Source organism: Pseudorca crassidens, chromosome 4 (assembly GCF_039906515.1).
Source record: "Pseudorca crassidens isolate mPseCra1 chromosome 4, mPseCra1.hap1, whole genome shotgun sequence".
NCBI classification, from domain to species: Eukaryota; Metazoa; Chordata; class Mammalia; order Artiodactyla; family Delphinidae; genus Pseudorca; species Pseudorca crassidens.
In genome coordinates this window covers 134386154-134408046 of record NC_090299.1, presented here as the reverse complement: position 1 = coordinate 134408046, position 21893 = coordinate 134386154, and the positions used below count along the sequence as shown (strand labels likewise).

At 41.9% G+C, this 21893-nt stretch overlaps 1 long non-coding RNA gene across 4 annotated transcripts; it reads right to left on the bottom strand.

The window, feature by feature from the left end:
* Positions 1 to 1654: 1654 nt before the first annotated feature.
* Positions 1655 to 13574, bottom strand: LOC137223980 (uncharacterized). Of its 4 annotated transcripts, none has more exons than XR_010943164.1 (4): positions 13365 to 13574; positions 12254 to 12337; positions 9556 to 9686; positions 1655 to 1865 (listed from the first exon to the last, which is right to left on the bottom strand). It is a non-coding gene; the product is annotated as an uncharacterized lncRNA (long non-coding RNA). The 4 variants fall into 4 exon arrangements; XR_010943162.1 differs by having other exon boundaries at positions 9624 to 9686; XR_010943163.1 differs by lacking the exon at positions 9556 to 9686.
* Positions 13575 to 21893: the final 8319 nt, after the last annotated feature.

The following is a 21893-nucleotide window of genomic DNA, read 5'->3' as shown; positions in this document are numbered from 1 at the left end:
CACTGCGCCACCAGGGAAGCCCCTTCAGTAGACTTTTGATTTCAAAGGATGCCAGGAACTGGGAGGCAGGTAAAATTGGCACAAACTCAAGAAGACAGCTGCCTTGATGAGAATAGGTTCACAGACAGCTCAAAGCAAAAAAATAGGGCCCTGGAATTTCATGAAGGTCTAGTTCCTAGCTTGGCATCTAGGAAAAGGAATAATTCTAACAATGTGACTTGCAGTGATTCTTCAGCACCACCAAGAGAGGGGAGAATTTGATCCACACAGGGGTGTGCCTAGTAGGAAAGTGGTTTTATGTAAGTTGTATGGGTGACTTGTGTGAATGTCCTTTAAACCTATGTAGTTTCCTTTTTACTGATCCCAGGTTCTTCTGTATTAGCCTTCTGATAATTACTTTGGCTCCCCGAGAGGTCTCTAACTACTGCTCAACTCAGCAGAATTGTAGTAATACCAAAGATAGTTTCCCTTGGAGTTTTTTTGGGTGCTTCCTAGAGAAATACTAAATCAGGTATGTCTCCCACTACAAAAATAAAAAGTATATCCTGGTGCATAAATTAGTCTCTTGAGAGTTGGGGTAATACAAATTCATTCACTAGAATTTGAGCTAAGAAAGTGGAGTTGATCTTTAACATCAGCCAATATAGCACTTCCTAAAAGAATTTACACTAACCCTTCAAGAAGCAACCTCATAGCTTTCATTCATCCATTCATTCATTCACTCACTCATTTGACAAATATTTATTTAGCGCTTTATATATGCCAGGCCACCTTCTAGACGGTAGGGATACATCAGAGAACAAAATACTCAAAACTCTCGTGGAGCTTATATTCTGGTGGAGTTAGTGCCTTGGGCTGTCCCTTTATGGAGCTTCACACAGCGTGTTGTTACTCATTTGTGTGATCATTTGATTCGTTTTTTTCCTCTTCTGTAAGGTCCATGAGGACTGGGTCAATTTTGCTGAGCATTGAACATCTAGGACGCACACAGGGCCAACTCGTAAAAGACACTCAATAAATATTTGTTGAATGAGTAAATTAGTAAATTCTCAGAGTTTCACAGCTGGACTCTGGGCCTCAAGCAACCGTTCCTAAACCCTTAGAACTTTAAGGAGTATGCATGCTTGGTAATGGCTAATGGGCATTGCTCTCTTGGCAGGAAGTGACAGAGCCAGGATTCAAATCCAGTCTTTCTGACTCAAAAGCCGATGTTTTTATTCACTGTACCAGTGGTCTCAGACTGAGAAACCTATCCCGAAGGTATTCAGAGACATATCACAGGGAATGTAGGTGCAGGAGCTCTTAAGGGTATGGTTGATTTTATTTTCCAAAAATGGCTTAAACAGTATTTCCATCCACATCCTTTTCTGGAACCTTGCCACACCCCCATCAGAAGGAGGAGTCTGTGTATCTTCCCCTTGAACCTGGGTGGGCCTTTATGAACATCTCAACTAATAGAATGGGCAGAAGTGATGCCACGTGACTTCTGAGGTGAGGTCCACCTGGACCCTTCTCTCGGGATACTTGTTTTTGGAACCCAGCCACCGTGCTATGAGGAGGTCCAGACCTCATGGAGGGGCCCACATGAAGAGGAACTGTGTCGGGGGTCCCAAGGCCGCCCCCGGGTTTGATGATTCACTGTGAGGTCTCACAGAACTCAGCATACGGTTGTGCTCGCGACTAAGATTTATTATATGAGTGGATACAGTGCCAAATCAGCGAAGGGAAAAGGTGTGCGGGGCAAAGTCAGGAGAAACAGGCGCAAGTCTCTGGAGTCCTCTCCCTGTGGAGTCACACAGGGCGCGCTGAATTCCTCCAGCAACGAGCTGAGATCACGCGTGTGAAATGGCATCTACACAGGAGGGCTAAGAGACAAAGTGCCCAAGGTTTTTATGGTGGGCTGGTCATGTAGGCACCCTCTGCCTAGCATGTCCCAAGATTCTAGACCCCCAGAAGGAGGCTGGTATTTAGCATAAACCACATTGTTTGTATAAACAATTTAAGCACAGAGAGCCACTCTTATCAGTTAGGGAGGTGAGCACCCTCCCCAAATCCAAATTCCCAAATACTAGTCAAGGACCAGCCTTGCCAGTAGGCCTTTCTAAGGAGAGCAGTCAGGCCCACTGCACAGGATATGAAGCCTGCAGCCTCAGCCCCGCCTGAGCTCCCAGCTGACAGCCATGGACAACTTGACATCCATGTGTTGTCTTGGAAACCCATCCCCCAGCCCTTAGCTAAGTCACGTGGAGCAGAGGCGAGCTTTCCCCTGTCAGCCCTACCCAAGTTACAGATCTGTGAGCAAAGTAAATGACTGTTCTTGGTTTAAGCTACCAAGTTTTGGGTAGTTTGTTATGCAGCAATAGATAGGGAATCATTTGCAGATTCGAATGCACCATTTGTCCTCTTCTAAAATTGATCATCTTAAGAATCCAGCATCACAGTAGATCCTTTCACAAAGGCCAGTCTGCACTGTACAATTAAGGTGTGTAGTTACCCTCCTGACCCTTACCAGGCTGCTTTGTCCTAGATTTGCCTGTAAAGGGTCGTATAGCAGATATTTCAGAATCTGTGGGCCACACACCGTCTCTTTGAATGTTCGTCTGTGTGTGTGTGTATGTGTGTGTGTGTGTGTGTGTGTGTGTTTTACAATCCTTTAAAAATGTAAAAACCATTCTTAGCTTGAGGGCTATACAGAAACAAGATGGGCAGAATTTGGTCAGCACCAGCTGACCTTAGTTTGTCAACCCCTGTCCTAGATAATTAAAAAAGCAAAACATCACAAACAAATAAAACAAAACCTCCAGTGCAGCAAAGAAAGGGACAATTTGAAATAATGGTGTCAATACTGAAAAAGAGAATGGCTCAAATATTTGGTAACAAACACTTTTGCAAGCCAGGTGGTTTCTAATTTTTTGCTTTCAACTGTATTGAAGGAGACCTAATCACATTTTTAGCTGGTAGGTCATAAAAAATAATTCTAGATGTTAGATCACTATGAGATTGTTGGTCTATAACTTGGAAGGCATTCAGAGAATTAAGTAAAATTGCAGTTACATAATTCATTCCATTTTCATGTCAACAATATTCTTTGGTGCTGTGTCTATAAAAAATAAAAATTGGAATAGAATTCATATAGAAGCCTGTGTCATTCTAGCAATAAGTAATGTTAATTAAAAAAAAAGAACTAGTTTTGAAAAGTCCCATCTTATTAAGAGCTACATTTCCAATAAAATTTCACTTTTCACCTTTAATAAATATATATATGTTGTTTTGTTCAATCGTATATTACTAATAATTGTAATACTAACTTAATCCAAAATAAAAATTTTAAAAACTCAGAGCCTAGTAGTTACAGGAAATTTAAATAAATTTCAATTTCAACTTCTGTGCATACATTTATGACAGATATGCAAAAGAGTGATCAATAGAATACTTTTAAGAATAAAATATATTATATTAGCATAAAATTCAATGGAGGAAATAGGATGGAAATAAAAGCTCAAGGAGAAAAAGGAGCAACATGAAATTTCCAATTGTCAAGAAGAGCTTATTCTTGTATTTTTAAAAATTGGATGATGTTGGCTCTCAAATTGCTGCCACTTTTAGATTCCACTGGATGTATTTAAAGGAGTGATATGACGGTTTTATTTTAAGATGTCAATATTTACAATACAGCAGAACAGTAGTTCTCAAAGTGTGGTTCCTGAGCCTCAGCACTGGGATCACCTGGTAACTTTACAGAAATGCAAATTCCCAAGCCCCACCTGAAACTTATTGAATCAGAAACTCTGAGGACGGGCCCCAGCAATCTGTGTTTTCACCTGCCCTCCAGGTGATTCTGATGCCTACACAAGTGTGAGGACCACTGTGCCATCAGTTGCTGCCTTTGCAGTTACTTAAACTTATAATAGAAAAATTTTAATGTCAATTTAAAATGTGTGAGGTACTTCCCTGGTGGTCCAGTGGTTAAGACTCCACACTCCCAATGCAGGGGCCCGGGTTCGATCCCTGGTCGGGGAACTAGATCCCGCATTCATGCTGCAACTAAGAGTTCACATGCTGCAACTAAGAAGTCAGTGTGCCACAACTAAGAGTCTGCATGCCGCAACTAATGCACTGTGGTATCCTAAATGGGAGAGAAATCCAAAATGGAGGGGATATATGTATATGTATGGCTGATTCACTTTGCTGTGTAGTAGAAGCTAACACAACATTGTACTCCAATAAAAATTAATTTAAAAAAAAAGAAGTCCGCATGCCACAACTAAGAGCCCGCATGCTGCAACTAAAAGATCCTGTGTGCCACAAATATAATCCGGAGCAGCCAAAATAAATAAATAAATAAATATTTTTAAAAATTAAAAAAAAAATCTGTGAGGGAACACACCGACTTATAAAAAATTATTTGACGCATACACAAGCAAAAATGTTTGAGGACTACTACACCAGACCCTGAACCTCTTATATCTTTCAGCTAAAGAAAGTTTTCTCCTGAAGAGGAATTAGTGGCTTGGACAAGTACTGAGGATGGTTTCACATAGAAACTGGATAGGATTTGGACAGGCACAAGAGAGGACAGCATGGCAGGCAGAGGTATGGAAAAGGCTCAGAGGTGGTCGAGCACAGGCATGGGTGATGGAAGAGTTGGGCTAGGCTGGAGCATGGGGTGTGGGGAGAGAGCAGTTGGAAATAAACCTGGAAAGACAAGATTGCAGTGATGCCAGGACTTTATTTTGAGCAGGAGAAAGGTATGGTCAGAGATGTGCTTTTATGGAATGAGTCTTGCATAGATCAGGTGGGAGAGACTGGAGGCAGTGAGATCAGATGCTAGGGCGCCACCTTGGAGCCCGTCCGCACCCCAGGAGGGTCACTACCCTCTCTTAGCTGGAACGGTCCTTGTCTGCCATCACTGAAAAGTGCAGATGATGCCCACTGGGGTATAATAAGTATATCTGGACTTTCTCCCTGGTTCCTGGCACAGAACTCCTCAAACCCTTGGAATTTCCTGAGTGACAGGAGTGTCTTTTGTTCTTCATAAGGAGCCCCCTTTTGAGCACACCTGAGTTTACGTTAATGAGGTGACTTAAGGTGGGACCCCTAGATCCCCTCAGATGGGGCTGGTCACCAGAAAGACCAAGTGATTAGAAGGTTGGAACTTTCAGCCCCACTCACAGGCTGGGAAGGGGACGGGGTGACGCCACAGATAAGCCCTATTAAAACTCTCAAACAATGAAATTTGACGAGTTTCTGGATTGGTGAATGCATCCATGTGCCAGGAAGGTGGTGCACCCTGGTCCCCAGGGACAGAAGTTTCTGTATTCAGAACCCTTCTGGACCTCACCCTATGTACCTCTTCATGTGGCTGTTCATCTGTATCCTTTATAAATATCCACTACAGTAAACTGACAAATGTAAGTTAATGTTTTCTGAGTTCTGTGAGCAGCACCAGCAAATGACTCGAACCTGAGGAGGGAGTCGTGGGAACTTCCTGTTTACAGCGAGTTGGTCAGAAGCACAGGTGACAACCTGGACTTGTGACTGGTGTCTGAAGTGGGGACTGTGGGACTTCAGCCCTGAGCCCCGTGGGATATGAGGCCACCTCCAGGTAAAGAGTGTCAGCACTGAGTTAAATTTGTAGGACAGTCAATTCGTGTCCACTGAGAACTGGAGAGTGGCTGGGTGGTGCTGGAAAACAGTCCAGGACAATGTTCACCCGACCCAGCGAGACTAGCAAACCCTAGGGACAGAGAGAGTCATGTTGTTCTGAGGCAGCTATGTCCATCTGTTGCTTTGGGCTCATTTGAAATCTTGGCCGTTCCCTAAGTCGGGAGCCCACCTCCTGAGATCAGTGAGATGTGTACAGAATGCCAGGAGTTGTTCAGGCAGAAGGAATTTACAAACCCCTGGAGTACATTATTGTTATCTTTGTTTCCATTTAACCAAGGACTCACCAGGGAGAAAAGATATTACATCATCAAAGCACTCTCTCATTGGCTGCCCATTCCCCAAGGGGCAGGTTTTCTTTCCAGTTGCTTAGTTCTCCTAAGTATTATATGCAGCACAGAGGCAGGTCCTGTCACTTCAGTTTCCAGATTCAATGCCTCTGATGTCATTAGGTTATGGCAAGAGAGTGAGATAACACAATGATGGTAAATTTTAGTTGACAGTGTGATGCACCTTAGAGTAAGCTGCTCTGAGCCTCATGTTTTCCCCTTTAAGGTTGCTTTCAACTTTGCATCGCTACATTAATTCATAATGCAATATGCATGAGGGATGGGGATAATGAAATTGTGACACTAGCTCTTCTACTCAGTGTCTTACAAAATGGGATGTAAATGAATTGGATCTGTCGGTGCATTTTATCACAAAGCTTTGATCTACAGTTCCTACAAGGATTTCTGTCCATGTGCTGATGAGTTTCAGGTGCCATCTCAGTTTTCATTATCTGTCTCATTTTTTGCAGATTAATAATTGAACCGATTTTTTTAAAAGTCATATATAATTATGTTGAAGAAAAGGAGGAAATTGTCACAATTTCTTTTATCCAGACCTGAATTTGATGTTCCTTTTGGATGAGAAGAGTTAAAACGAATACCTCATTTTGGGGGGGCAGTTAAAAAGCAACATAATTCTAAAGTGAAATTTCACTTAATCTACCACACAGTCCTAATCAGTTGAGGAAAAAAAAATGTCAAGAATAAAATTTCAAAGGGATTCTATTTAAAAATAGCCACTGGACATGTACTGTAATAAAACTTTTAATGGCCATTTTATTTTTCATTTCTGTGCTCATCTTTAGTGAAATTGATTGGTGGTGAATAGAACCAGAGTGATGGCCTGGGAGACAAAACTCCTTGATTTCTGAAATAATAACAAGTAGCATCCTCTGGTGACTTAAGACTCTTTCTCAGGAACTTACAGCTCCCTCGAAACAGGCTTGCCCCATCCCAGGCACATTCATTCCCTCTGGGCTAGAGGGGCTGGAGGGGCTGGAGGTGGAGAATAGTAATACACCAGCCACATTTCTCCTGGTCTTCCAGACGTGGCGGTGAGGAAACCCTGGGGGGTGCCATAACTTTTCTGAGGATCCACAGTCCCTGATCAAGTGAAACTGAGGCCTGGGGACTCCTGGGAAGAGCCTGCCCATATACGTATAGCTCTTCCAGAGTTACACACCCAGCAACTTCATGGTTCCACAGTTAGGGAGGCTGCAGGGGAGCCAGATCTCCTGAAGCCTCTCAGCATCACACAACTCAGGAGGATCTGACCCAGGATGTGCTTTTTTTGTTGTTTTTTTTTTTCCCCCCTTTCTCACAGTAGTCTTTCTGGAACACAAATCAAATTCACTGTAATGATGTCCAAAGGAAACCGTCAATAAAATTGTGTTTTGTGAAGGGCTTTTCTGATTTCAGAGGGTGTTTGGGGTGATTTTTTACATCTGAATGTTAAGAATCAATAGAGTATTGTGTTCAAAGCTCAGGCTTTGGAGTTATACTGGGTTGGGCTCCTGGATTCTGTGGCCTTGTTAATGGAAACGTTTTGAGCCTCAATTTACTTCTCTGTAAAATGGGGATACAAAATCTACATCAGAAACTTGGGGTATGGATTAAATAAGATTATATGTGTGTGCATACATATAAATAATATTTTATAGTACAAATATATAATGCTTAGCACAATGCCTAGCACATAGTAAACACTCAAAGTAATTCGATTTCTTCCTGTTACCACTACTATTATAAATCTGATCCTTTGTTCACAAGTTCTAGATGCTGAATCCTTTTTGCTATGCAAGATAAACCAACAAACTCTGAGCGAACTGGGGTAGAGAAAGAAGTACTTTTTTTTCTTTTCTTTTTTCAATACATTTATTTATTTTTATTATTTATTTTTGGCTGTGTTGGGTCTCCATTGCTGCGCTGCGGACTTTCTCTAGTTTCTGCGAGCAGGGGCTACTCTTCGTTGCTGTGCATGGGTTTCTCGTTGCGGTTGCGGAGCACGGGCTCTAGGTGTGCAGGCTTCAGTAGTTGCAGCACACGGGCTCAGTAGTTGTGGCGCATGGACTTAGTTGCTCCGCGGCACGTGGGATCTTCCCAGACCAGGGCTCAAACCCCTGTCCCCTGCATTGGCAGGCGGATTCTTAGCCACTGCACCACCAGGGTAGTCCGAAAGAAGTACTTCTGATCTCCTCTTAAGGAGTCCCTCTCTTTCCTTGGTTCTGGGAGACTGGGTCCAGGCTGGGACAATTCTGTGGTGTCCCCAGCCGCACCCTGAGCAAACTGAGGATTTTCTGTCAGGTACAAGGGTACGTGGGTCTGCAGAGTAGCCATGGGATAGATCTCTCTTCCAAAGGGCTCTAACTGTTCCTATTTCCCCAACAATTTCTGTCTTTGGCTGGAATTGGAAACAGTCTACCAGGCTAACCATTTGAGAGGACAGAACATTTCCAATCCTTAAAAAAAATCTTTCTAAAGAAGTGTCTCGGCTGGGGACAGAGTGGAGACTCAGATGGTCCTGGTGAGGACGGTGAGGCAATAGCCTTTTCTCCCATCAGGCTGTTCACAATCTCTGACTCCCCAAGGGCTGAGGAGCCTTCTGGGGAACACACGTCCTTACTGACCTTGAGGACCACTCACTGTAAAGGGCTGAACTGCCTTTCCAGAACTGCTTCCCACCCAGGCAGCACGACTTCATCCCCTGGGGGAGAAAAGGGCTTTGTGCCTGAATTGAAAGGGCTTGTGACTAAGGCTTATGACATTCTGAGGCTCAAGGACCCTTGTGTTGTCAACCCCGTAATTGAATGTAACCAGGGAATGTTCTGACTTCACCAGCGAGAGGAGCTAGTCTTCTGCTCGGAGTTTCAGAGCTGTTCCAGCCCCAGGGACGCCCAGTGGGGCAGTGGCTCTGCGCAGCCACTAGCATGGAGGGGCTCTTCTGGGGTCAGGGCTGAGATCCCCTCTCAGAGAAGCTTACAACTTTAGGGACACTATAAATACACACCCTGGGGATTTCCTAATACACTCAAGGGAGGGGAATTTGGATGTCAAGCTGGTGGAGGCTGTGGGTCATGGAGATTTGGATATTAATATTGATGAAATCCCATTTGCGGTCACAGACCAGTGAAGCCTGAGATATTCCGGCTACAGGGACACAGAAACAATTTCACAAGATGTATTTTTCAGGATTTAGCACTCGATTCTCTAATCAAACCACTTATTATCATTCACAAAAAAGCCAAAAACTGCTTAAGGTTTTAAGCTGCGTCTTTGGGATGACCACTTGGTGGAAAATCTAACCCATGGCTTCATGTTACTTCTCCCCTTTCCACCCCCATGAATGACAAACAACTTGCTTAACTCCATTGATTGATTTGACCAGATGTTTGCCATCGTGTAACAGAATTCAATCAAAATGATGGCATTTTTTCACTTGCCTAATTGCTGTCTTGGTTCCCGGTGACTACACTATTCTCTAGCAGTAGTTTAGAACCTTTTAAAACAGTTTCTCTGACTGATTTCCCTCGCAGTCCTATGAAGGATATAATAAGGCCTTCACCTCAGGAGCTTCAAATGAGAAGAATGCTGTGATTCCAGGCAGCGATAGCTCTTGACGGTTTCTCCTACCTTGTGTGGGGTTGAGACAGATGCCTTTCTTTCCCTTCTGGGTCAAATGCAGTAAACACTGACCTGGTGAGAAGGCTTTGCTGATCAAATTAAGAACGCCAACGCTTTGAAAACATACTTCATTATGAGGAACTTCAGGGTAACTGTTATGATTTCAGTCAGATGCCACTGGCTTTCCCACATCATAAAACAGAAGTTACATGAAAATTGCACAATTTTGTTATAGGAAACTACAGAGGAAATTTCACCTTTCACCTGAAGCCCTAGGTCTGAGAATTTGCAACTATGATGCCATGGTCAGAATATGGAGTTGATCACTCCTTCCTCCTTCCAGCAATTTCTCCACCCAGCTTCTAGAACCTTACACATTTCTGTTTCTCCTCAACCTGCCCGACTTCCCTTCTCAGATCTTAGCTGCATCCTCCGAACACTGGCATGGCTTCTCTCGTTTTTCTTTCTTTTTTCTTTGACCATGCTATGCAGCATGCAGAATCTTAGTTCCCCATCCCCAGCCAGGGATTGAACCCACACACCCTGCCTTGGAAGGGCAGAGTCTTAACCACTGGGCCACCAGGGAAGTCCCATGGCTTCCCTCTTCTGTCTTCATCCCTCCCGGGGTTACATCACAGGCCCCATGGCTTGCCATGCTGCCGCATCCTGGTACCTCCGTACTTATGGCTCAAGTCCTTCACTGCCCTCAGCTCCAGGTTTGCTCATCCAGCTGCCCGCCCAACATCTCCACTGAATATCAAGTAAGCCTCTCAGACCTGACGTGTCCAACACTGAGGTCCTAGCCTCCTCTCCCAACTCTGTTCAACCCATATCTTCACCACCTCACTTAATGGTGATTACATCCTCATGGTTGCTCAGGTTAAAAGCATGGTCATTGCAGTGAATTCAATGGTGTCTCCCAAAAAGATACAGCCACGTTCTAACTCCCAGTACCTGTGAATGTGACCTTATCTGGGGGAAAGGTCTTGGCAGAGGTAGTTAAGGATCTTGAGATGAGATCATGTTGAATTATCTGGGTGGGTCCTAAATCCAATGACAAGTGTTCTTATGAGAGACAAAAGAGATGACGTAGACAGAGGAGAAGGCCATGTGAGGGTGGAAGCAGAGACTGGAGTCCTGCAGCCTCCACCTAGGGAATGCCTGGATCCCCAGAAACTGGGAGAGGCAAGGAGCAGAATAGCCCCAGAGCTTCTGGACTCAGGGCAGCCCTGGCAACTCCTTTGTTTCAGCCTTCTGGCCTTTAGAATTGTGACAGAATAAACGTGTGTCGTTTTAAGCTGCCAGGTTTGTGGTGTTGTGTTCCAGCAGGCACAGGAACTAGTAGGGTGTTCTTTAACCTTTCACTTCCTTCTTCCTCTTGAGCCAGCCTCCCAGAAAATCCTGTCGGCCCTTTCCCCAAAATACACCCAGAAGCTGACCACTTCTTACCACACTACTGTCTTACCACCCTTGCTGTCTACCTGGTTTGAGCTCTTAAAATCTCTTACCTGGAATATGGCAATCCTACTAGTCTCCCTGGTTCTGCTCTTGACCTCCCCCACCCCAACCGAGATCCTTTTAACACAGAAGTCAGATCATGTCATTCCTCTAGCTGCCATCTCAGAGTAAGAGCCAAAGTCTTACTAACAGTGGGCTACCATGGCCTTCGTGATCTGGGATGACCTCTTTGATGTCTCTAACCTCATCTTAGACTACTTCCCCCTTCCTTACTCTGCTTCAGCCATTATGACCCCTTTGCTCTTCCCTGTATGTACCAGTCATGCATCTGCCTCAGGGCCTTTGCACTGACTTTTCCTTTTGTCTGGAACATTCTTCCCCCAGATACTTCCATGGATAACTTCCTTAATTCAAGTCTTACTCATATATTTCCTCAGTGAAGTCTCCTCTGACAATTCTATTTAAAATAACACCCCTTATATGTGTTTTATCCACCCTCTCCATACTCATATTGCCATCTAAATATTGTATATCTTTTTTCTTTTATTTATTTTTTCTTTGTTTTTTTCTTTTTTTAAATTGAATGAAAGATTCTTTAAATTCTATAGTGTTTTACAATTTTCAAAACTTTCACACACGATTTCATATAATCCCATAATGACCATTCCCCCCACCCCTAAGTTGCCCCGCCCCTTCCCTCTCCCCACTGATAATCACGTTTGTTCTCTATATCTGTGAGTCTGCTTCTTTTTGGTTTTATTCACTAGTTTGTTGTTAAATACTATGTATCTTACTTGTTTATTTTATTTATGGTTTTTCTCCACCTGCTGGAAGGTAAGATCCCTATGGATAGGAAATTTAGAGGACCTTTTTTGTTTGCTGTCAGCCTCTAGAACAAGGCCTAGTACATAGTAAATGGTCAGTAGATATTTGTTTAATGAATAATTGAAAATCAGACCACCTCGATGCAGTGGTCTAAGGAATAAATGCCACAAGATGTCACATCCTCCCTATTTTATGCTCCCTCTCATCTGGAGACCAAGAAGAGGGAGGGAATTCTATGCCATCAAAAGCTGCACTCTTAAGAAATATATTTACTTAAAATTTTTAATTGTGGGAAAATACACGAGTTACCCTCTTAACCATTTTAAGTATACAGTTGAGGGGTTTTAAGTACATACACATTGCTGTACAACCATCTCCGTCATCCGTCTCCAAAACTCTTTTCATCTTGCATTCCAGAGAGAAGGTCACAGTTCCATAACCTTGAGAACCACAGAAGCCCATCATGGGACTGCCTGAAACCAGCCTTGAAGGTTCTGAGATGATCCAGGGATGACAAGAATGCAAGCACTGCATGCACCCTGATTCTTTTTTTTTTTTGGACGGACTGGTTCTTTATTTCAAAAAGACATTATCAGTTTTCAGTATCAAAACAGTTACAGTATTGGTTTTTCTTTCTCCCAATCGGCCCCCAAAGAGACCACACCAAAGGAGAGTATATTCAAGCCAAGTAAGCTGTAGGATGCCCACCTAACAGACCTCACTGAAACCTCACCAGAAGGGGGGGGATTGGGTAGAGAAAGAAACTTTCAAAGATCAGCACGCTGCCAGCCCACAGACTGTAGACAGCTCTCACAGCCAGATGGTGTACCCTGCTTCTTATCTACAGCCCTGCTTCTTTGACCACTATTATAAGATTCCGTGCTACCCTCCCCAAGGGAGGACACAGTTTTGGGGCCACTAACCTGCTGTGTCCCCCTTTGCCTGGCAAAGCAATAAAGCTATTCTTTTCTACTTCACCCAACAACTCTGTCTCTGAGATTTACTTCGGTGTCAGTGTAGAGAGGCCAAGTTCAGCGAGAATGCCTCCAGCTTTATTCTTCTTTTTCAAGATTATTTTGGCTATTTGGGGTTCATAACAACTTATAACAGAGAGTTACTATCTTTACCACCATTTTATAAATAAGGAATATGAGGCACAGGAGATAAAATGACTTTTCCGAGGGCACAGAACTCATAAATGGCAATGCTTGTTTTCAAATACAGGCAGTCTGATTCTAGGATTTATACTCAACTATTATAGTCTATTGCCTCCCAAGTCTTTAAAACAATCTTCACCTCTCTACCCTATTCATATCTCTCTCTCTCTCTCTCTCTCTCTCTCTCTCTCTCTCGATATATATATATATATATATCTCTCCTATATATTCATATATATATATATATATATATATATATATATACACCCCATTTCTCTCTAGAAAAAAAAAACAAACTGTAAAATCTCACCATTTGAAGAATCATCTTGCAAAGCAGTTGCACCTTCCAGAAAGCATTTGCATCATAATGCTTGGGTTCTCCTTCTTTTTAAGAAGAACCTTGGGGACATCAGTTTCTCCTCTGGTGGGTTTATACAGATATACAGTGCTTTAAGCAAATAGGAAAGTGAAACTAGGAATATTCAAAACAAAGTCAGAGGGTGGTTGTTTACATTACCAAAGGACTCTTTAATTTAGAAGGGAAACCAGTGTTGAGTGCCTATATATAGCAGCTCCCTTGTGCAAATCAGTGCTTGTTTATTTGACCAAATGGTTGAGGTCAGAAACACTTCAAACTCAAATGTTAACAGGTCAGCACGATCCTTGGAAAATCATCAGAGATGATGGTAAGTTATCGCTAAAATGATGATGTAATCGGTGAGAAAAAAATGTATTTACTTTGTCCTCCCAAATTATCTTCAAATGGCACTTTGGAAAACACATCTTTGACGTGAAGCTAAGCATAGTCATACACGCGGTTGCTATGTGGAACTGTCTGGCATTGCAACTCACACAGAATTTAAAATTGGAAGACTGTGTAGCTGTCAGCATTTTTACAAGATCAGGAGATGAAAAGTAAGTCTGTTTACAGACAGGCAGCCAGACCCATAACTTCTCATTTACAAACAGCACACAGGCATCTTTTTATGTATGTGGTTTGTAAAAAAAAAATAGCAACTTGTGTCTTCCCTGGTGGTCCAGTGGCTAAGACTCTGTGCTCCCAATGCAGGGGGCCTGGATTCGATTCCTGGTCAGGGAACTAGATCCCACATGCTGCAACTAAGAGTTCGCATGCCGCAACTAAGACCAGGCACAGCCAAATAAATACATTTAAAAAATATATAGCAACTTGATTTTCAATCTCAATAAAGGTTTAAGGGCTTTGGAAAGCACTTAACTCTTAGTTATCATAAGCAGCCACTTACAATACGGTGTTAGTTTTCCAAATGATATTAAATGCTACCATGAACAACATGGCTATTTGAGGAGAAAGTGTAAATGCAATCTGAAATTTCGTATTTCACAAGGAAATCTTAATATTCAAAACAAAACTCAAGGTGACACCTGCAAAGGCTTTGGAGGTTATGTGGTTTATGTAACTTTTATCGACTTCATGGTTAAATACATCATTCCAGTTGATTTCTTTTAACGGTAAGGAGAAAATTCAATTTCTTCATGAGAAAATCGCATACAGCAGCAGGTAACTAGATTTGTGTCAATCTTGACAGACTTACGAGACAATTCACTTCTGTCACCAGAGGGCACCAAAGCTCAAGTTGCTAGGAAAATTGCAAACCACTGGGTCACAGCTGTCGAGGGGCTAGAAACTCCTGAAAGGTCATTCTGGGGTCTCTAGACAAGACATTACCTAATTATTTCAGAGGACTGAGAATATCTCCTATAAGGAACCATTTCCCTAGCTTGTTTTCATAGCTCAGTCTGTTATTTATCAACTCTCCAAGCCAAGAAATTCTCAATACCAGCTCATTGACTCATCCATCTCATAGATATTTATTGAGCACGTACTATGTACTATGCCCTGGGGAGCAGTAGTGGACTAGATAGGCAATCTCTGCCCTCTTGAACCCGTAGCCCAGAAGAGAAGACTGACTCTAAACAAACCCTTACAATTCAGTGTGATGTGGGTGATGAAAAGGGCAGACAGGAGCTGTGGGAGCAGTGAACACACGTGGCCTCACCTTGTCTCTGAGGTCACGGAAGTGTACTCCTTTCCTGTTGCTTCTGTAACAGATTGTCACAAACTGAGTGGCTGAAAACAACAAGAAGTTATTCTCTGGCAGTTCAGGGAGCCAGAAGCAGAAACTAGGGGCTGGTAGGGTCGCACTCCCTCCCAGGGCTCTTGGGGAGAATCTGCTTCTGTCTGTCCCTCTTCTTGGGGCTCCAGGCATCCCTTGGTTCGTGGCTGCATCACCCCAGTCTCTGCCTCTTGGGGCACATTGCCGTCTCCTCTTCTCTGTGTATCTTCTCCTCTGTGTGTCTACATTATAAGGATCCATGTGATTGCATTTAGAGCCTGTTGTGGACTGAATGGTGTGCCCCTCAAATCCACGTGTTGAAGCCCTAACCCCAATGTGACCATATTTCCATATATGGAGATAGAGCCTTTAAGGGAACAAGGTTAAATGAGGTCATAATGGTGAGGCCAATTCAATAGGATTGGCAGCCTTAAAAGAAGAGAAGGAGACATCAGATATCTCTCTCTCTCCCCAACCCCCAACCCCCTCCCGAGGAAAGACCATGTGATGACAGTGAGAATTCAGCCATCTGCAAGCCAGGTAGAGAGGTCTCAACAGAAACCAACCCTGCCAGCATCTTGATCTTGGGCTTCTACCTCCAGGACTAGGAGAAAATAAATTTCTGTTGTTTAAGCCCCCCAGTCTGTGGAATCCTGTTATGGTAGCCCAATGCGCTGCCCCACCCCAAATGATCGAGGAAAATCTGGAGATCCTTAGCTTAACCACATCTTTTGCCATATAGGGTAAGAGTTACAGGTTCCAGGAATTAGGATGGGGAATAGCTTTTTTTATGTTTGGAGGGGGGATGAAAGGCACTATTCAACCCATCACTGAATGTCTCATCACCTCCTGAGAAAGTGACGTTGAAGCTGACACTCGAGGCTCAGGAAGAGCTAGACTCGTTGGGGGAAGGAGAGGAGTGCTGGAGGACTGTCTATGGGGTGAGCTGTGGGAAGCAAGGGAACAGGAAGAGAAGTGAGGGCCCTGGGAGCCGTGTCTGAGGGTCTGCTTTTTATCTCAGGGGCCGTGGGAAATCTTAGAGAAATTCAGAGGAAGGGGAGAAGGTGCAGGACACAATCTGATGAACATCGTAGGTCAGTCAAAGCTGTTTGCAAGAGTGAAGACAGGAACCTGGTGGTCCAGTCAGGAGGGTTTTGCTATACCACCCCAAGTAAGGGCTGGTGCCTGGACCAGAAATGGCAGTGAGGATGGAGAGACGGAGCCAGAGGGACAGCTTTTTGGAATGGACAATTTGAAGACTTGACTACTGATTGGATGTCAGGAGTCAAGAGAGGGAGACTTCAAGAATAACACCTGAGTTCCTGGCAGAGCACCAGGGTAAAGAGTGGGAGAATTACTGTGAGCAGGGGAACCTGCCAGAGCCGTGAGCTGGGAGGAATGGGGGATAGTAATGAGTCCAGCTTGGGACATGATGCGTTTGAGGGATTTGAGATAGATCTGAGGGGAGGAGTCCACTGGTCAGTCGGCTACCCGCAGCTCAGAAGAAAGATCTAGACTAGATGAAAAATCTTGAGCATCTTTAGACTTTATTTTTTTTAATTAAAAAAAAAAATTTTTTTTTACATCTTTATTGGAGTATAATTGCTTTACAATGGTGTGTTAGTTTCTGCTTTATAACAAAGTGAATCAGTTATACATATACATATGTTCCCATATCTGTTCCCTCTTGCGTCTCCCTCCCTCCCACCCTCCCTATCCCACCCCTCCAGGCGGTCACAAAGCACCGAGCTGATCTCCCTGTGCTATGTGGCTGCTTCCCACTAGCTATCTACCTTATGTTTGGTAGTGTATATATGTCCATGCCTCTCTCTCGCTTTGTCACAGCTTACCCTTCCCCCTCCCCATATCCTCAAGTCCATTCTCTAGTAGGTCTCTGTCTTTGTTCCTGTCTTACCCCTAGGTTCTTCAGGACATTTTTTTTTTCTTAAATTCCATATATATGTGTTAGCATACGGTATTTGTCTTTCTCTTTCTGACTTACTTCACTCTGTATGACAGACTCTAGGTCTGTCCACCTCATTACAAATAGCTCAATTTCGTTTCTCTTTATGGCTGAGTAATATTCCATTGTATATATGTGCCACATCTTCTTTATCCATTCATCTGATGATGGACACTTAGGTTGTTTCCATCTCCTGGCTATTGTAAATAGAGCTGCAATGAACATTTTGGTACATGACTCTTTTTGAGTTATGGTTTTCTCAGGGTATATGCCCAGTAGTGGGATTGCTGGGTCATATGGTAGTTCTATTTGTAGTTTTTTAAGGAACCTCCATACTGTTCTCCATAGTGGCTGAACCAATTCACATTCCCACCAGCAGTGCAAGAGTGTTCCCTTTTCTCCACACCCTCTCCAGCATTTATTGTTTCTAGATTTTTTGATGATGGCCATTCTGACTGGTGTGAGATGATATCTCACTGTAGTTTTGATTTGCATTTCTCTAATGATTAATGATGTTGATCATTCTTTCATGTGTTTGTTGGCAGTCTGTATATCTTCTTTGGAGAAATGTCTATTTAGGTCTTCTGCCCATTTTTGGATTGGGTTGTTTGTTTTATTGTTATTGAGCTGCATGAGCTGCTTGTAAATTTTGGAAATTAATCCTTTGTCAGTTGCTTCATTTGCAAATATTTTCTCCCATTCTGAGGGTTGTCTTTTGGCCTTGTTTATGGTTTCCTTTGCTGTGCAAAAGCTTTGAAGTTTCATTAGGTCCCATTTGTTTATTTTTGTTTTTATTTCCATTTCACTAGGAGGTGGGTCAAAAAGGATCCTGCTGTGATTTATGTCATAGAGTGTTCTGCCTATGTTTTCCTCTAAGAGTTTGATAGTTTCTGGCCTTACATTTAGGTCTTTAATCCATTTTGAGCTTATTTTTGTGTATGGTGTTAGGGAGTGATCTAATCTCATACTTTTACATGTACCTGTCCAGTTTTCCCAGCACCACTTATTGAAGAGGCTGTCCTTTCTCCACTGTACATTCCTGCCTCCTTTATCAAAGATAAGGTGACCATATGTGCATGGGTTTATCTCTGGGCTTTCTATCCTGTTCCATTGATCTATCTTTCTGTTTTTGTGCCAGTACCATACTGTCTTGATTACTGTAGCTTTGTAGTATAGTCTGAAGTCAGGGAGCCTGATTCCTCCAGCTCCATTTTTCGTTCTCAAGATTGCTTTGGCTATTCGGGGTCTTTTGTGTTTCCATACAAATTGTGAAATTTTTTGTTCTAGTTCTGTGAAAAATGCCAGTGGTAGTTTGATAGGGATTGCACTGAATCTATAGATTGCTTTGGGTAGTAGAGTCATTTTCACAATGTTGATTCTTCCAATCCAAGAACATGGTATATCTCTCCATCTATTTGTATCATCTTTAATTTCTTTCATCAGTGTCTTATAATTTTCTGCATACAGGTCTTTTGTCTCCTTAGGTAGGGGAGTGCTTTCTTGTTTTAACTTTCAGATTTTTCATCATTAGTGTATAGGAATGCCAGAGATTTCTGTGCATTAATTTTGTATCCTGCTACTTTACCAAATTCATTGATTAGCTCTAGTAGTTTTCTGGTAGCATCTTTAGGATTCTCTATGTATAGTATCATGTCATCTGCAAACAGTGACAGCTTTACTTCTTCTTTTCCGATTTGGATTCCTTTTATTTCCTTTTCTTCTCTGATTGCTGTAGCTAAAACTTCCAAAACTATGTTGAATAAGAGTGGTGAGAGTGGGCAACCTTGTCTTGTTCCTGATCTTAGTGGAAATGCTTTCAGTTTTTCACCATTGAGGACGATGTTGCCTGTGGGTTTGTCATATACGGCCTTTATTATATTGAGGAAAGTTCCCTCTATGCCTACTTTCTGCAGGGTTTTTATCATAAATGGGTGTTGAATTTTGTTGAAAGCTTTCTCTGCATCTATTGAGATGATCATATGGTTTTTCTCCTTCAGTTTGTTAGTATGGTGTATCACATTGATTGATTTGCGTATATTGAAAAATCCTTGCATTCCTGGAATAAACCCCACTTGATCATGGTGTATGATCCGTTTAATGTGCTGTTGGATTCTGTTTGCTAGTATTTTGTTGAGGATTTTTGCATCTATGTTCATCAGTGATATTGGCCTGTAGTTTTCTTTCTTTGTGACATCTTTGTCTGGTTTTGGTATCAGGGTAATGGTGGCCTCGTAGAATGAGTTTGGAAGTGTTCCTCCCTCTGCTATATTTTGGAAGAGTTTGAGAAGGATAGGTGTTAGCTCTTCTCTAAATGTTTGATAGAATTCGCCTGTGAAGCCATCTGGTCCTGGGCTTTTGTTTGTTGGAAGATTTTTAATCACAGTTTCAATTTCAGTGCTTGTGATTGGTCTGTTCATATTTTCTATTTCTTCCTGATTCAGTCTTGGCAGGTTGTGCATTTCTAAGAATTTGTCCATTTCTTCCAGGTTGTCCATTTTATTGGCATAGAGTTGCTTGTAGTAATCTCTCATGATCTTTTGTATTTCTGCAGTGTCTGTTGTTACTTCTTTTTCATTTCTAATTCTATTGATTTGAGTCTTCTCCCTTTTTTTCTTGATGAGTCTGGCTAATGGTTTATCAATTTTGTTTATCTTCTCAAAGAACCAGCTTTTCGTTTTATTGACCTTTGCTATTGTTTCCTTCATTTGTTTTTCATTTATTTCTGATCTGATCTTTACGATTTCTTTCCTTTTGCTAACTTTGGGTTTTTTTTGTTCTTCTTTCTCTAATTGCTTTAGGTGTAAGGTTAGGTTGTTTATTCAAGATGTTTCCTGTTTTGTAAGGTAGGATTGTATTGTTATAAACTTCCCTCTTAGAACTGCTTTTGCTGCATCCCAGATTTTGGGTCGTCATGTATCCATTGTCATTTGTTTCTAGGTATTTATTATTTCCTCTTTGATTTCTTCAGTGATCTCTTGGTTATTAAGTAGTGTATTGTTTAGCCTCCATGTTTTTGTATTTTTTACAGATCTTTTCCTGTAATTGATATCTAGTCTCATAGCGTTGTGGTCGGAAAAGATACTTGATACAATTTCAATTTTCTTAAATTTACCAAGGCTTGATTTGTGACCCAAGATATGATCTATCCTGGAGAATGTTCCATGAGCACTTGAGAAGAATGTGTAGTCTGTTGTTTTTGGATGGAATGTCCTATAAATATCAATTAAGTCCATCTTCTTTAATGTATCATTTAAAGCTTGTGTTTCCTTATTTATTTTCAATTTGGATGATCTGTCCATTGGTGAAAGTGGGGTTTTAAAGTCCCCTACTATGAATGTGTTACTGCTGATTTCCCCTTTCATGGCTGTTAGTATTTGCCTTATGTATTGAGGTGCTCCTATGTTGGGTGAATAAATATTTACAATTGTTATATCTTCTTCTTCGATCGATCCCTTGATCATTATGTAGTGTCCTTGTCTTTTCTAATAGTCTTTATTTTAAAGTCTATTTTGTCTGATATGAGAATTGCTACTCCAGCTTTCTTTTGGTTTCCATTTGCATGAAATATCTTTTTCCAACCCCTCACTTTCAGTCTGTATGTGTCTCTAGGTCTGAAGTGGGTCTCTTGTAGACAGCAAATATATGGGTCTGTTTTTGTATCCATTCAGCCAATCTGTGTCTTTTGGTGGGAGCATTTAGTCCATTTACATTTAAGGTAATTATCGATATGTATGTTCCTATTCCCATTTTCTTAATTGTTTTGGGTTCACTATTGTAGGTCTTTTCCTTCTCTTGTGTTTCTTGCCTAGAGAAGTTCCTTTAGCATTTGCTGTAAAGCTGGTTTGGTGGTGCTGAACTCTCTCAGCTTTTGCTTGTTTGTAAAGGTTTTAATTTCTCCATCAAATCTGAATGAGATCCTTGCTGGGTAGAGTAATCTTTGTTGCAGGTTTTTCTCCTTCATCACTTTAAATATGTCCTGCTAGTCCCTTCTGGCTTGCAGAGTTTCTGCTGAATGATCAGCTGTTAACCTTATGGGGATTCCCTTGTGTGTTATTTGTTGTTTTTCCCTTGCTGCTTTTAATATGTTTTCTTTGTATTTAATTTTTGACAATTTGATTAATATGTGTCTTGGCGTGTTTCTCCTTGAATTTATCCTGTATGGGACTCTCTGTGCTTCCTGGACTTGATTAACTATTTCCTTTCCCATATTAGGGAAGTTTTCAACTATAATCTCTTCAAATATTTTCTCAGTTACTTTCTTTTTCTCTTCTTCTTCTGGAATCCCTATAATTCGAATGTTGGTGCGTTTGATGTTGTCCCAGAGGTCTCTGAAACTGTCCTCAGTTCTTTTCATTCTTTTTTCTTTATTCTGCTCTGCAGTAGTTATTTCCACTATTTTATCTTCCAGGTCACTTATCCGTTCTTCTGCCTCACTTATTCTGCTATTGATCCCATCTAGAGTATTTTTAATTTCATTTATTGTGTTGTTTATCATTGTTTGTTTCATCTTTAGTTCTTCTAGGTCCTTGTTAAATGTTTCTTGCATTTTGTCTATTCTATTTCCAAGATTTTGGATCATCTTTACTATCATTATTCTGAATTCTTTTTCAGGTAGACTGCCTATTTCCTCTTCATTTGTTAGGTCTGGTGGGTTTTTATCTTGCTCCGTCATCTGCTGTGTGTTTTTCTGTCTTCTCATTTTGCTTATCTTACTGTGTTTGGGGTCTCCTTTTTGCAGGCTGCAGGTTCGTAGTTCCCGTTGTTTTTGGTGTCTGTCCCC